Genomic DNA, 10,411 nt, shown 5'->3' with positions numbered 1-10,411 from the left:
ATCACTGAGTAGGGGTATGGTACAGTTTAAATCCCATGCACACTAGCCTTGACACTACCCGTCTAGGTATGTAGCGTTAGGCCAGGCAAACTTGATTGCTTGTTTCTCATCCACCAAAAAATTCAGATTTCCATGTGGGCGGTAGGTCATTATTCATTTATTTCATTATTAAAGAAGTACTCTAAATCAAGCTGTCTGTTATCATCATACGCTAGCTGAAGCCTGTTAGGTAACTATTACTTACATTTTACTAACGTTTTACTACCATTTCTGAGGTGCAAGTGAAATTTGCTGTGCTGTAAAAGGATAGCCAGCCTTCTTAGCATCAAAATAAGTGTACACGTGATTGATAACAGCAGTAATGAAATTAGAAGCGGTGGAATAAAAAAAGGGATGCGGGTAGGGATGAGAAACAATCAAGTTTGCCTGGCCTTAGGTAAAGAAACAAATTCTCAACTACCAGCCACCTGTGTAAGCCTGCATCCCGGCCTGTGTTTAAGGTTTCTATCACTGAATGAGTAGTGATAAGTTGTTTAGCAATAGACAAGTCATACATTGTTGTGCCATGCTAGTCTTGTTACAGATTAAGCACACGGTATTATATTATATAATATAAATACTGCATGCTTGTGACATGATGATTGTGGGATTACAACTATAACAACTATACCAGATCAGGGAGGTTGGACGCGCCTTATGCGCCACTAAAACAAATTACACAAAATCTCTTTTTTAAGAGGAGGTTAATACATCGCGATCTCAGAATAACTCACTCAACCATTTCATGTTTCATTAATAAAATACGTATGTGAAGGCTGGTGAAGTAGTGTACACCAAACTGCAACTTATTAATTTCACCCGGAATTTAAGCACTGACAAAGTACATTGCCTTGAAGCTTACACAAAGGATGATCTGAATATCTAACGATCCCCAGTGATCCCCACCATTTTTCAGTTTTGTATTGCGACTATTGACAATCATGTGAAATACCAAATCAAAGAATGCAATTACAGTACAGCTCACGTGAATGCATCCAACCTCCTCTGATACCAGATCTCCTACTATTGATAGTGATCTTAAAAGTCACCCAAGGCTATCTATAGTGTTAGTAACCAAGCCTTGAAGTATTTATTATAACCTTTCAGTCATGTAAATAATGAGGTCATGAAGTACATGTTAGCTATATGTTAGGGACCTACTTGACATGTTTACTATAATGAAGTGGTCATATTAATGAGGTCACTGCTAGTAAGATGCTAACACAGCATTGAGGGGCAAGCATGCTATATTTTATCATTTACGTACTGATGGATGCATACAAACATACATACATATTAGCGGCACATACTTGTCATTTATGTGGGGTTCACGGGCTTGCCCAATCATGAGGTGATCTTACTAATGAGGTCATGAAGTATACCTTAACTATGCTTGGGACTTACTTGACATTGGTCACTATAATTAGGTGGTCTTGTTGATGAGGTCGTGAAGTACACCTTGACTATGTTTGGGACCTACTTGACATGGTCACTAGAATGAGGCAGTCTTATTAATGAGATCATGAAGTACACTTTGGCGGACCTACTGGACATGGTCACTATAATGAGGTGGTCTTATTAATGAGGTCATGAAGTACACCTTAGCTATGTTTGGGACCTACTTGACATGGTCACTATAATGAGGTGGTCTGATTAATAAGATCATGAAGTACGCCTGTTTGAGACCAACTAGAAGTGATCAGGTAGTCATATAAAAAGAGGTGGCTGCTTATTGAGGTTTTTCTGTAAGCTAGACAATTTTACACAATATTTCATTTGATGCTACCAATCCAATAGAAATCTGTGGTGGGGTTACTGAATAGCTGGTAACCTGTGATCTTGCCCATGATTGTATACTACATTCATCAAACGAAAGTCAGCAACACCAAAACAATTTTATGGTCAGCTTACTTTCTGGACTGTTTAAGACAGCTATCATTAGCATTGATACATCACTGTCATGGTGTGGCATTGACACAGTTAACTCAAGGGTAACACTCAATGCTAGGTAGCACACACAGTTTCCACTTGTTAGCTTACTTTCTAGACAAGGCAAACATAATTGGGTAGCTACTTGATACACTAATGTCACAGTGTGGCACTAACATGGGTCTCAATACTAGTAGCCATAATTTGCCACTTCCTTTTGTTCTTTCTTCACTTGCTTTGCCTAGGTATTGGTGACTAGCATGTAACCTTTTAAGAGGTAGGATGCAGTAAAATAACTATGCAACAGACAGGTATACTTTGAAGTTGCTATGAAAAATCTTTGTAGATACTGCTAAAGCTCTGTGTGAACAGTAACCCAGAAAAAAGCTTAAAGGCATGCTGGCTGAACTGTCACAGCCAGTGTAAGCTAGATATGCTGCTGGATATAATTCTTGTTGTTTTGTGCATACGTCTACTTGTGTTCAGTGAAATATAGTAAAGTTATGTGCATCCTTTCTTTCAAGGCAAGAACTATCCAGTGTCAAGTTACAGCTACCACAACCAGTTAAAGAGTATAAGGAATTCTGAAAACAACAAAAAGTGTGCAGCTATTTAAAAATGTTGCACAAAACTAAGTTAACATCTCAATGACAGCAGTGATGAGAAGTGAAGAGGAGCCAGATTTGAACCACCATGCTTGAAGCAGTATGATAAACAACCCCAATTGATGAGCTTCAAAAATAGCAAAAAGACAAGAAACAAAGTATGTGAAACCTCTCCACATAGATTTTCTATTCAAATAGTTGTTGTGAAGAAAACGACTGATTGTTTGATTATACTTAACCATGATAAAGCAGTAAAGTAAAGCCTGAGAGCTATTTCTATCTCTTTTAAAAATGAATTTTTCAGTGTGATTATGCCACCTTGTTCACATTCTTCAAGCTTCAAAGTTGGTTTCATCCTTCAATAGTGTGTTTATGAATCAAATTGTGTCATGCGACGAAATAGACAAATTCATAATAATCATTTCAGCACTAATGTGTAGTATCACTGTTTGATTCTTAACCAGGGATGGGATCTTTGATGTACAGCGATTTGTACAAAAATTACTTACATGCACTGCAACATTACAGGGTTTTAGCATAGTATAATGTAAATATAATGATAGGGCTGGATACCAGGTTATGGTGTACTTTGAACATAATGACACCAAGACGAAGATCCAGTACAACAACTACATATAAATAATACATCATTTGTCAATCTTCTTCGGCAAATCAACTCTCACGACACATAGCTGTGGTAGACAAGAGGTTATCTAGCTTTGGACCATGATGTTTCCTGTATTAGTTACATATACAAGTTGTAATGCAGTTTACATGCTTACTATTTTATTTTATGTACTACTTGTCCAGAATGAATGTCTACATAGCCCTGGAACAGTCAAATAAACGTGAATCTTGATAGTGCTAAGAAACGACTAAAAGACAAACAAAAATGCAAAGTTATACAAACATACAGCTTCAGTGACAAATATTAGATGTACCTGTATGCATGTTTTCCAGTTTGTTGTACAGATTCAAACTAAATAAATAAAAGCACTGTTTGGAGTTGTAGTGTTTGGAGGGTTGTGTGTGCTACCAGTAGAAGGTTAAGCATAGTTAAAAGCAACTCTATGGTTTCATAGTAGCTTGACAGATAAGTTGTCCATCCTTAACAGCCACCAAATGGATGTGTGTGTATTGTGTAATCCTTATTACTACTTCAAGTATTTACATAGCTAATGATGTGTACTTTCTTGGTGGCCACTTCAACTTAATTGTTTACAGGCAATATCTCAAACACAACATTGGTAGGTCAGCAAATAAATTTAAATATTTGTATAGCGATCAGTCAGTCTAAAAACAGTACAAAACTACAAAATACAAGCAATTGTGGTCTTGATGAAATGGCATGAGCTTGTTTGCAGCCTAGTGTGTTATGAGAAGATATTTGAGAAATATCAATTTCTACTTAGAGACTGATGAATGAAATTCGCACCAAACACATGCTACATACCTAAAACATGCTGTATAGCTGGGTGAGCAGGTGCTCATGGTGTCACTCTAGCTAGTTAAGCACTTTCACTTTCAATGAAGTAGGCTCACCTCTTGAGTTCTGATCTTGTAAACTCAAGTCCAGTCACTGCATGTCCATTTCACTAGCGTTAAGTAAAAGGTTCAAGGCCAGTATTTCACGACTTTGTCTCAATCCCCACTGTTTTCCTGCTTATAATCATGTGATTGCATCTCTATTAAATTTTATTGCCTAACATTTATAGTTGTACGACTTGTACCACAATCAAGTTACCCTGGGGGCACACCCGGGGATATCCCCTGGAAAGAAATGACACAGCAACTTTGTGTAAGTTAGATGTTTATTTGTGGTCTCACGTGCCAGACAGTTGGTGTGGTTTATTTTTTGCCCCACATAAACCATCTGGCATGCGAGACTAGTCTGTTCAAGAGTGTTGTGTATGACACTAGCTATCTTCCTTGGCTCGTTGCATTGCTGCAGACTTCAGTTTAGACACTAGATGACTAACGGTGATGATCCGTGAGAATTCGAAAGCTTAACTGAAAAACCGTGAGTTTAGAGCTACTGCTTGTGAGACCTTGAGCTTGATAGTGAAATCGTGAGACTCACAGTAAGTCCATGAGGGTTGGCAGGGCTGGACTAGTGTGCATGGGATTTAAACTGTACCATACCCCTAGTTATATTATTATTATTATTTATCAATTTTTGTCAAATGACAAGGGGCTGGGCCTGTAAATGTGCTCCCCACAAGTACATACAAACAACAGAACAAAAGATACAAGAACAATTCACTAACGCGAAAGCAATACAAGTAAACAGAAAGGTATTAGGACAATACACTAATACCAGGAGCTCATTACGGCGCTTATGGGCTCCTGCTAATACAAAGCAATACGAAAGAAATACGAAACAACGGTTAAAAAAGAAATTGTTTGAGGGCAGCATGGAATGGATTGATATTGGTTATCTGTAAGGCAGGTGCAGGTATGTTGTTCCACAGAAAAGGTGAATTATGCACCTATCAATGTAATCCCCGACTGTGGGAATTTGCATCACTGAAAATTACAATTCCCCACCTACTGGGAGATGCAAACCCTGGACTTGCAAACCCCGGGATTTGAACGGTCATGTGGCATTGCTCTAGTGATGAGTTGGTGCGAGTGGATTCTAGTATGAATGTAGTAGTTAGCGCCCCAGACACTCCTTCCAAATTGAAAGCACACACTTTTGCTGCCTGAGTGAATTTCTTTAGTGAAGAAAAATCCCCACTACGTCGGGGAAATTTAGCAATCAATTCCCCCGCCATTCCCAACCTTTCCCCACCCTCAGCCCATATCAGTGGTAGTTGGGCATTACATTGATAAGCACATTAATGAAAAAAAAATTGATGGTGGATGTTGAGATATACTCAAAAAGCAGTCTATCCACACAACACTAGAGACACTGCTACTTAGAAGAACTCCTCAGAATAAATATTGACATAACCATGCCTCCTCTATGTACCACAAGGATCTCTAATACTGTAGCCAAGCCAAGTTAAGTAAGCAAACTGTATATCTGTCTGTTCACAGTAACCCAATGCACCCAGGAACAGACATGCAGATCTGCACGCCTATCTACTGACAAGGTTACTCCCATACCTCTTATCCTATTTTGAGTTCCTTCCTCACCTAGAAGCACGAGTACGCCTTGTAGAAAATGCCTCAGGGAAAGCAAAGTACAAAGATCACGTGACTGGTCGGACTTCTAGCTATATGCTTAAAATTTGTGTCCGACTGGTCGGATCTGTAGCAACTTCTTAAAAAAAACTGTTTGCGGAATTAGTTCACTACAAGTATACGGGAAATATAAATTCAATTTCACGTTTACATTGGTAAGTGTAACTTCCACAAGGTTCCCGGGTAATGGAGCAGTCTGGTGATAATAGGTAGGGTCCGCAATGCGAAAAATCGATATCCTCCAATCAACTAGAACATTTTAAATCCTTACTTAATTTATAACTATAGTGTGCTTTTATACTCTACTTTGAGGTCTTGCACAGTAATAAAATATAATAATAATAATAAACTACCTAACTATTGTCATGTGTTAGGTTGTAACTTAATAACACCAGCGTGGCAGCCCAAGCAAGGGGGTGTCACTCAGGCTCTTGCTGTAGGTCGATCTGTGACCGCGGTCAAACTCTAAGTTAACGGTCAAGGCCACTAAATAGCTCTTACAGTGGGACAAAGTGGACAGTTTTAAATTTTCCTTCTTCCCTTCAGTGATTAAACTATGGAATAATCTACCCCAGAACATTGTTAACGCTCCCACATACACTGAGTTTTGTAATGATGTGGACACTTTTATAATTATACCTGTGCATTATAATCATACATGATTCCTGCACAGTACACAATATAATAATAATAATAAAGGGTCAAGACGATACGGAAGGTTCGAAACCCACAATCGAAAACTATACGTAGCTATTATCAAGTTTACGGAATTATACGTAACTCACAAGAAGTAAGGATTTCTAAGAAGATGTTTTAAAGCTCCAACAGGTATTTCGCCGTAATATAATGATTTTTCTCTCCTAAGAAAATATTATACTAGGTTACAAGCGCAGGATCTGTGCAGCTTTTTGGCGACAGACAAAATGTTTCTTCCTCTGGAGCACAGGACAAGCAGAGCAGCAACTACACAGTGGGTCAGCAACAGGCTTGTTGTAATTGCAATTAATTAATTAATAATCATTAGCAATTTTCAAGTAATTGTAATTGCTCACTAAGCATAAAAGTAATGGTAATTGTAATTAGCTGTTCAGTCAATAATCATTATGTAATTCAATGCAAGTAATCAAAGTTACGCTAATTAAAACAGTTCCTACCCCATGACTTGACTATATATGTAGACAATGATTCTCATCACACACCTACAGTAGAAGAAACAAGTGGAAAAGAAGTAGAATCAGTAGAGCCCCAACTAAGGAAAGAAAATTGTTTGGCTGATACCTCAAACACAGTGGATGGTTTTTAGAAGGTTCAATAGTAGAGAAAGAATTTAAAACGTATCTAGATGACACAGATTTAACAAAGGATGAAAACCCTTTTAAAATTTTGGAAGATAAAAGCAAATAAATACCCCATTTTAAGTACAATAGCAAAGAATATGCTGGGAGTTCCAACAACATCTGCACCAATTGAGCGTGCATTCAGCCATAGTGGCAATATTCTCAGGTCAAATAGATGTAGACTATTACCAAAAAAATTGAACAGCTAATATGCCTAAAGATTAATGCTGGAGAATTGTACGTTATTGTTGTACCCCAATGTACAGTAGTAATTGAAAAGTAATTGTTAATCATTATTTTACATACTAAAGTAATTGTAATCATTAGATTGGCTTTAAAAGTAATTGTAATGATTACTTTTGGTTGTTAATTACAAGCCTGGTCAGCAATGACCAGTACTAGGTAAAGTACCTGCATGCGGAGTATGGTTATAATTGAAGCCTGTTAGCCATCTGACTGAGCCATCTATATGCTGGAATTCAGTAGTTTCGCGTAGCCAGACCCTTTTCTTTCTTTTGTGTGGGGGCGGGAAAGAAAAGGGTCTGGTGAACCATAGATTATATATTCCCTACCCGGGATTGGAAACCAAGGCAATCAACACCAATCAACAGTTTCAGTCAGCGTTGAATATGTCACGGCGTGGTATAACGAAACTCCGCTTCTGTAAATCAAGCACAATGTGGAAGAGATCGATTGTGCAGAGGAGCTTCGAGACTATCAGTGATGGATGACACTAGCTACATATTTCAAAATATTAATTGGCACATCGTGTATGTAATATACTGATATTTTTCAGTCTGGTCTAGCCTGCCACAACATCGTCTAGCTACTGCCTGAGCTCTGAGTCGCCAGTCAAGAGTTCAGCCGTAGCGTATGGTACGAAATGTTAGTCAAGGCTGCAGCTATACAGACACTTGCATTACTCACCAGCTAGGCCCTTCATTCTAGAGTCCTAATAGCTAGCTATTATTATTATGACTTAGGACTTTTGTTACTGTACTGATCTGGTTTTATACATACATATGTTATCTTATTTTAATTCAGTATACATCAGTATTGTTTCTCCCCTTGTAGGTAAAAGAGCAATTTGCAATGGATCATCCTATATAAAAGAGTTGCATGCATGGTAACTACATCACTACAAACATTGCATCTTTCGTGTGTAACTGCTAACTACAAGTTAGTGAGTTACTGACATCTATCTGTGGTTTAGAATGATCAGACCGTATGAAGGCACTTCAATATGCTATGAATATGTGTACAAAATGCTCTGCAGAGACTATAAGCATGAACGATGCATGTGGTGTTTGTTAGACTAGATGCACTTGCCTCTATTCCAATCACTTGGCATGCCCGAAAAGCATAAAATACAGTCATCGATGATGAATCGGTCTAGTCTTTAAGCAAACAATTGACATGAGATGTATCTGTCATATACCATGACAGTCAGAGCCTGGCTATATCAGTGAAACGTTAGAGGGCTGCCAAGTGTTTACAGAAAACCAGTGCTACCTGTATGTACAAACGGAAGGAGACAAAAGGTATATAGATCCTTTTGCATTAATAATTATTTCAGATACACAGTCTATAATATAGGCTGGTAATTCCGGCAACACACTGATCCCTTTCTCAAATATGCTTAAAAAGAAAGTATATAAATTCACATATAGCTAGATTTCCAAGGAGATTTCTACACATTTATGTAGCTAACTGGTTCCAAGACAATGATTGACAGTAGATGGTGACCACCGAGATTCCTAATATGGACATACACTGCATGCCCTTCAGTTTGGACTTAATCTGCTTTGAAGACTCAACCTGCTGACTTTCCTATCGTTAAATAAAGAAATACTGCAGTAAAATGCATATATAGACAACTACTGAGTATATATATTAGGCCACTCCAAATAAATTCTCTGTTTCCCGTCCTGGACTCAAGCATATTTGCATGCGGGCGGGCGGTTCATTTCCATTATTTCATTATAAGATTGTCAGCTTTTCAAGCCATTATTTTCCTGGCACAACCATAAAAAGCTGCATAAAAGCATGCTTATAAGCTTTTCAAGTTGCAAAAATAGTGCAAACGTGAAGTTTGTGCATAGCACTGCTGACACTCTTTTACTAAGCCGCTCAGTATGCAAGAATAACCAGAAAATAATGGAAGAATACGGAATAACGGAATATTTAGAGCTGACAGTAACTAGATGCGGGCGGTGGACGGGAAACAGAGAATTTATTTGGAGTGGCCTTACATAGAGTTTACAAACACGAATATTTCACACTACTGCTTACGGATACCACACAATAAATTCATGTGAACCCTTCCTATAGAACTAAATTCCTAGAAATACACGACAAATCCAGCAGTAACCTCTCAGACAACGCCCTAAAACCTCCAAACTTCGGCATTGCAAATCGCAAATTGAAAGAGTCTTTTGCTGTAATTTTGCCCGAAAACGAACTTTGTATGGACTTAACCTGGTCAGAATTTAGCTGTTGCTTGGGATACTTTACAGGGGATTTGGACGCTTCCTCAGAGCTCTAAAACCTCCAAACTTTCAGGGTACGACAAATAGCGATTCAGCAAACAAAACGGATAGTTTCACACATCGATCTGGGATTTTCGACGATCATTTTTCAGTAACACAACTGGATTGAACTTACCATGATTGGAAATCCTTCAAATACAGCGACTAAGATACCAAACTGCTTTTCCTCTCCTCTTCTTCAACGGTAAGACGAAACCATAGTAATCAAAGGAAAGGTGTTGATTATTTCAACTTTCAACTGTGACGCTGACGGCTCGCAGCTTTTATACAGAAATGCCTCCGGTTTCCAATCCCGGGTAGGGAATATATAATCTATGGGTGAACATATCGTCGTTGGGCTATCCCGAGATTGCATGTGGGGATTCTACTGCGCAGCTTCTGGATTGGTTTGGTGCAAATGACGTGATCTGCTGCATTTACGTCCTGTTACCATAGGCATAGATAGATCTATTTCAGTAGTAGCTATGGTAACAGGATGCAAATATTACCAAATCACGTCATTTGTGCCAATCAACAATCCGGAAGCTGCACAGTAGAATCCCCACAATCTCGGGATAGCCCAACGACGATGCTATCTATGTTCACCAGACCCTTTTCTTTCCCGCCCCCACACAAAAGAAAGAAAAGGGTCTGGCTACGCGAGACTAGGAATTCGGCCAAAATGATGCGATTTTTAACAAATAATGGTTGATATATCAGGGAGACAGTCTCCAACAGCAAGGATACAAAGCTTATAAACACCTAACAATATGGCTATATATCT

At 38.5% G+C, this 10,411-nt stretch overlaps 1 long non-coding RNA gene across 1 annotated transcript; it reads right to left on the bottom strand.

The window, feature by feature from the left end:
* Positions 1 to 3,095: 3,095 nt before the first annotated feature.
* On the bottom strand, positions 3,096 to 10,086 carry LOC136261300 (uncharacterized). Its single transcript, XR_010703854.1, has 4 exons — positions 9,764 to 10,086; positions 4,116 to 8,929; positions 3,356 to 3,448; positions 3,096 to 3,309 (listed from the first exon to the last, which is right to left on the bottom strand). It is a non-coding gene; the product is annotated as an uncharacterized lncRNA (long non-coding RNA).
* Between the last annotated feature and the right edge of the window lie 325 nt (positions 10,087 to 10,411).

This window comes from Dysidea avara, chromosome 7 (genome assembly GCF_963678975.1).
Source record: "Dysidea avara chromosome 7, odDysAvar1.4, whole genome shotgun sequence".
In the NCBI taxonomy this organism is placed as follows: Eukaryota; Metazoa; Porifera; class Demospongiae; order Dictyoceratida; family Dysideidae; genus Dysidea; species Dysidea avara.
Note: the sequence above shows the minus strand (reverse complement) of the source record. Positions and strands in the feature narration are given on the sequence as shown.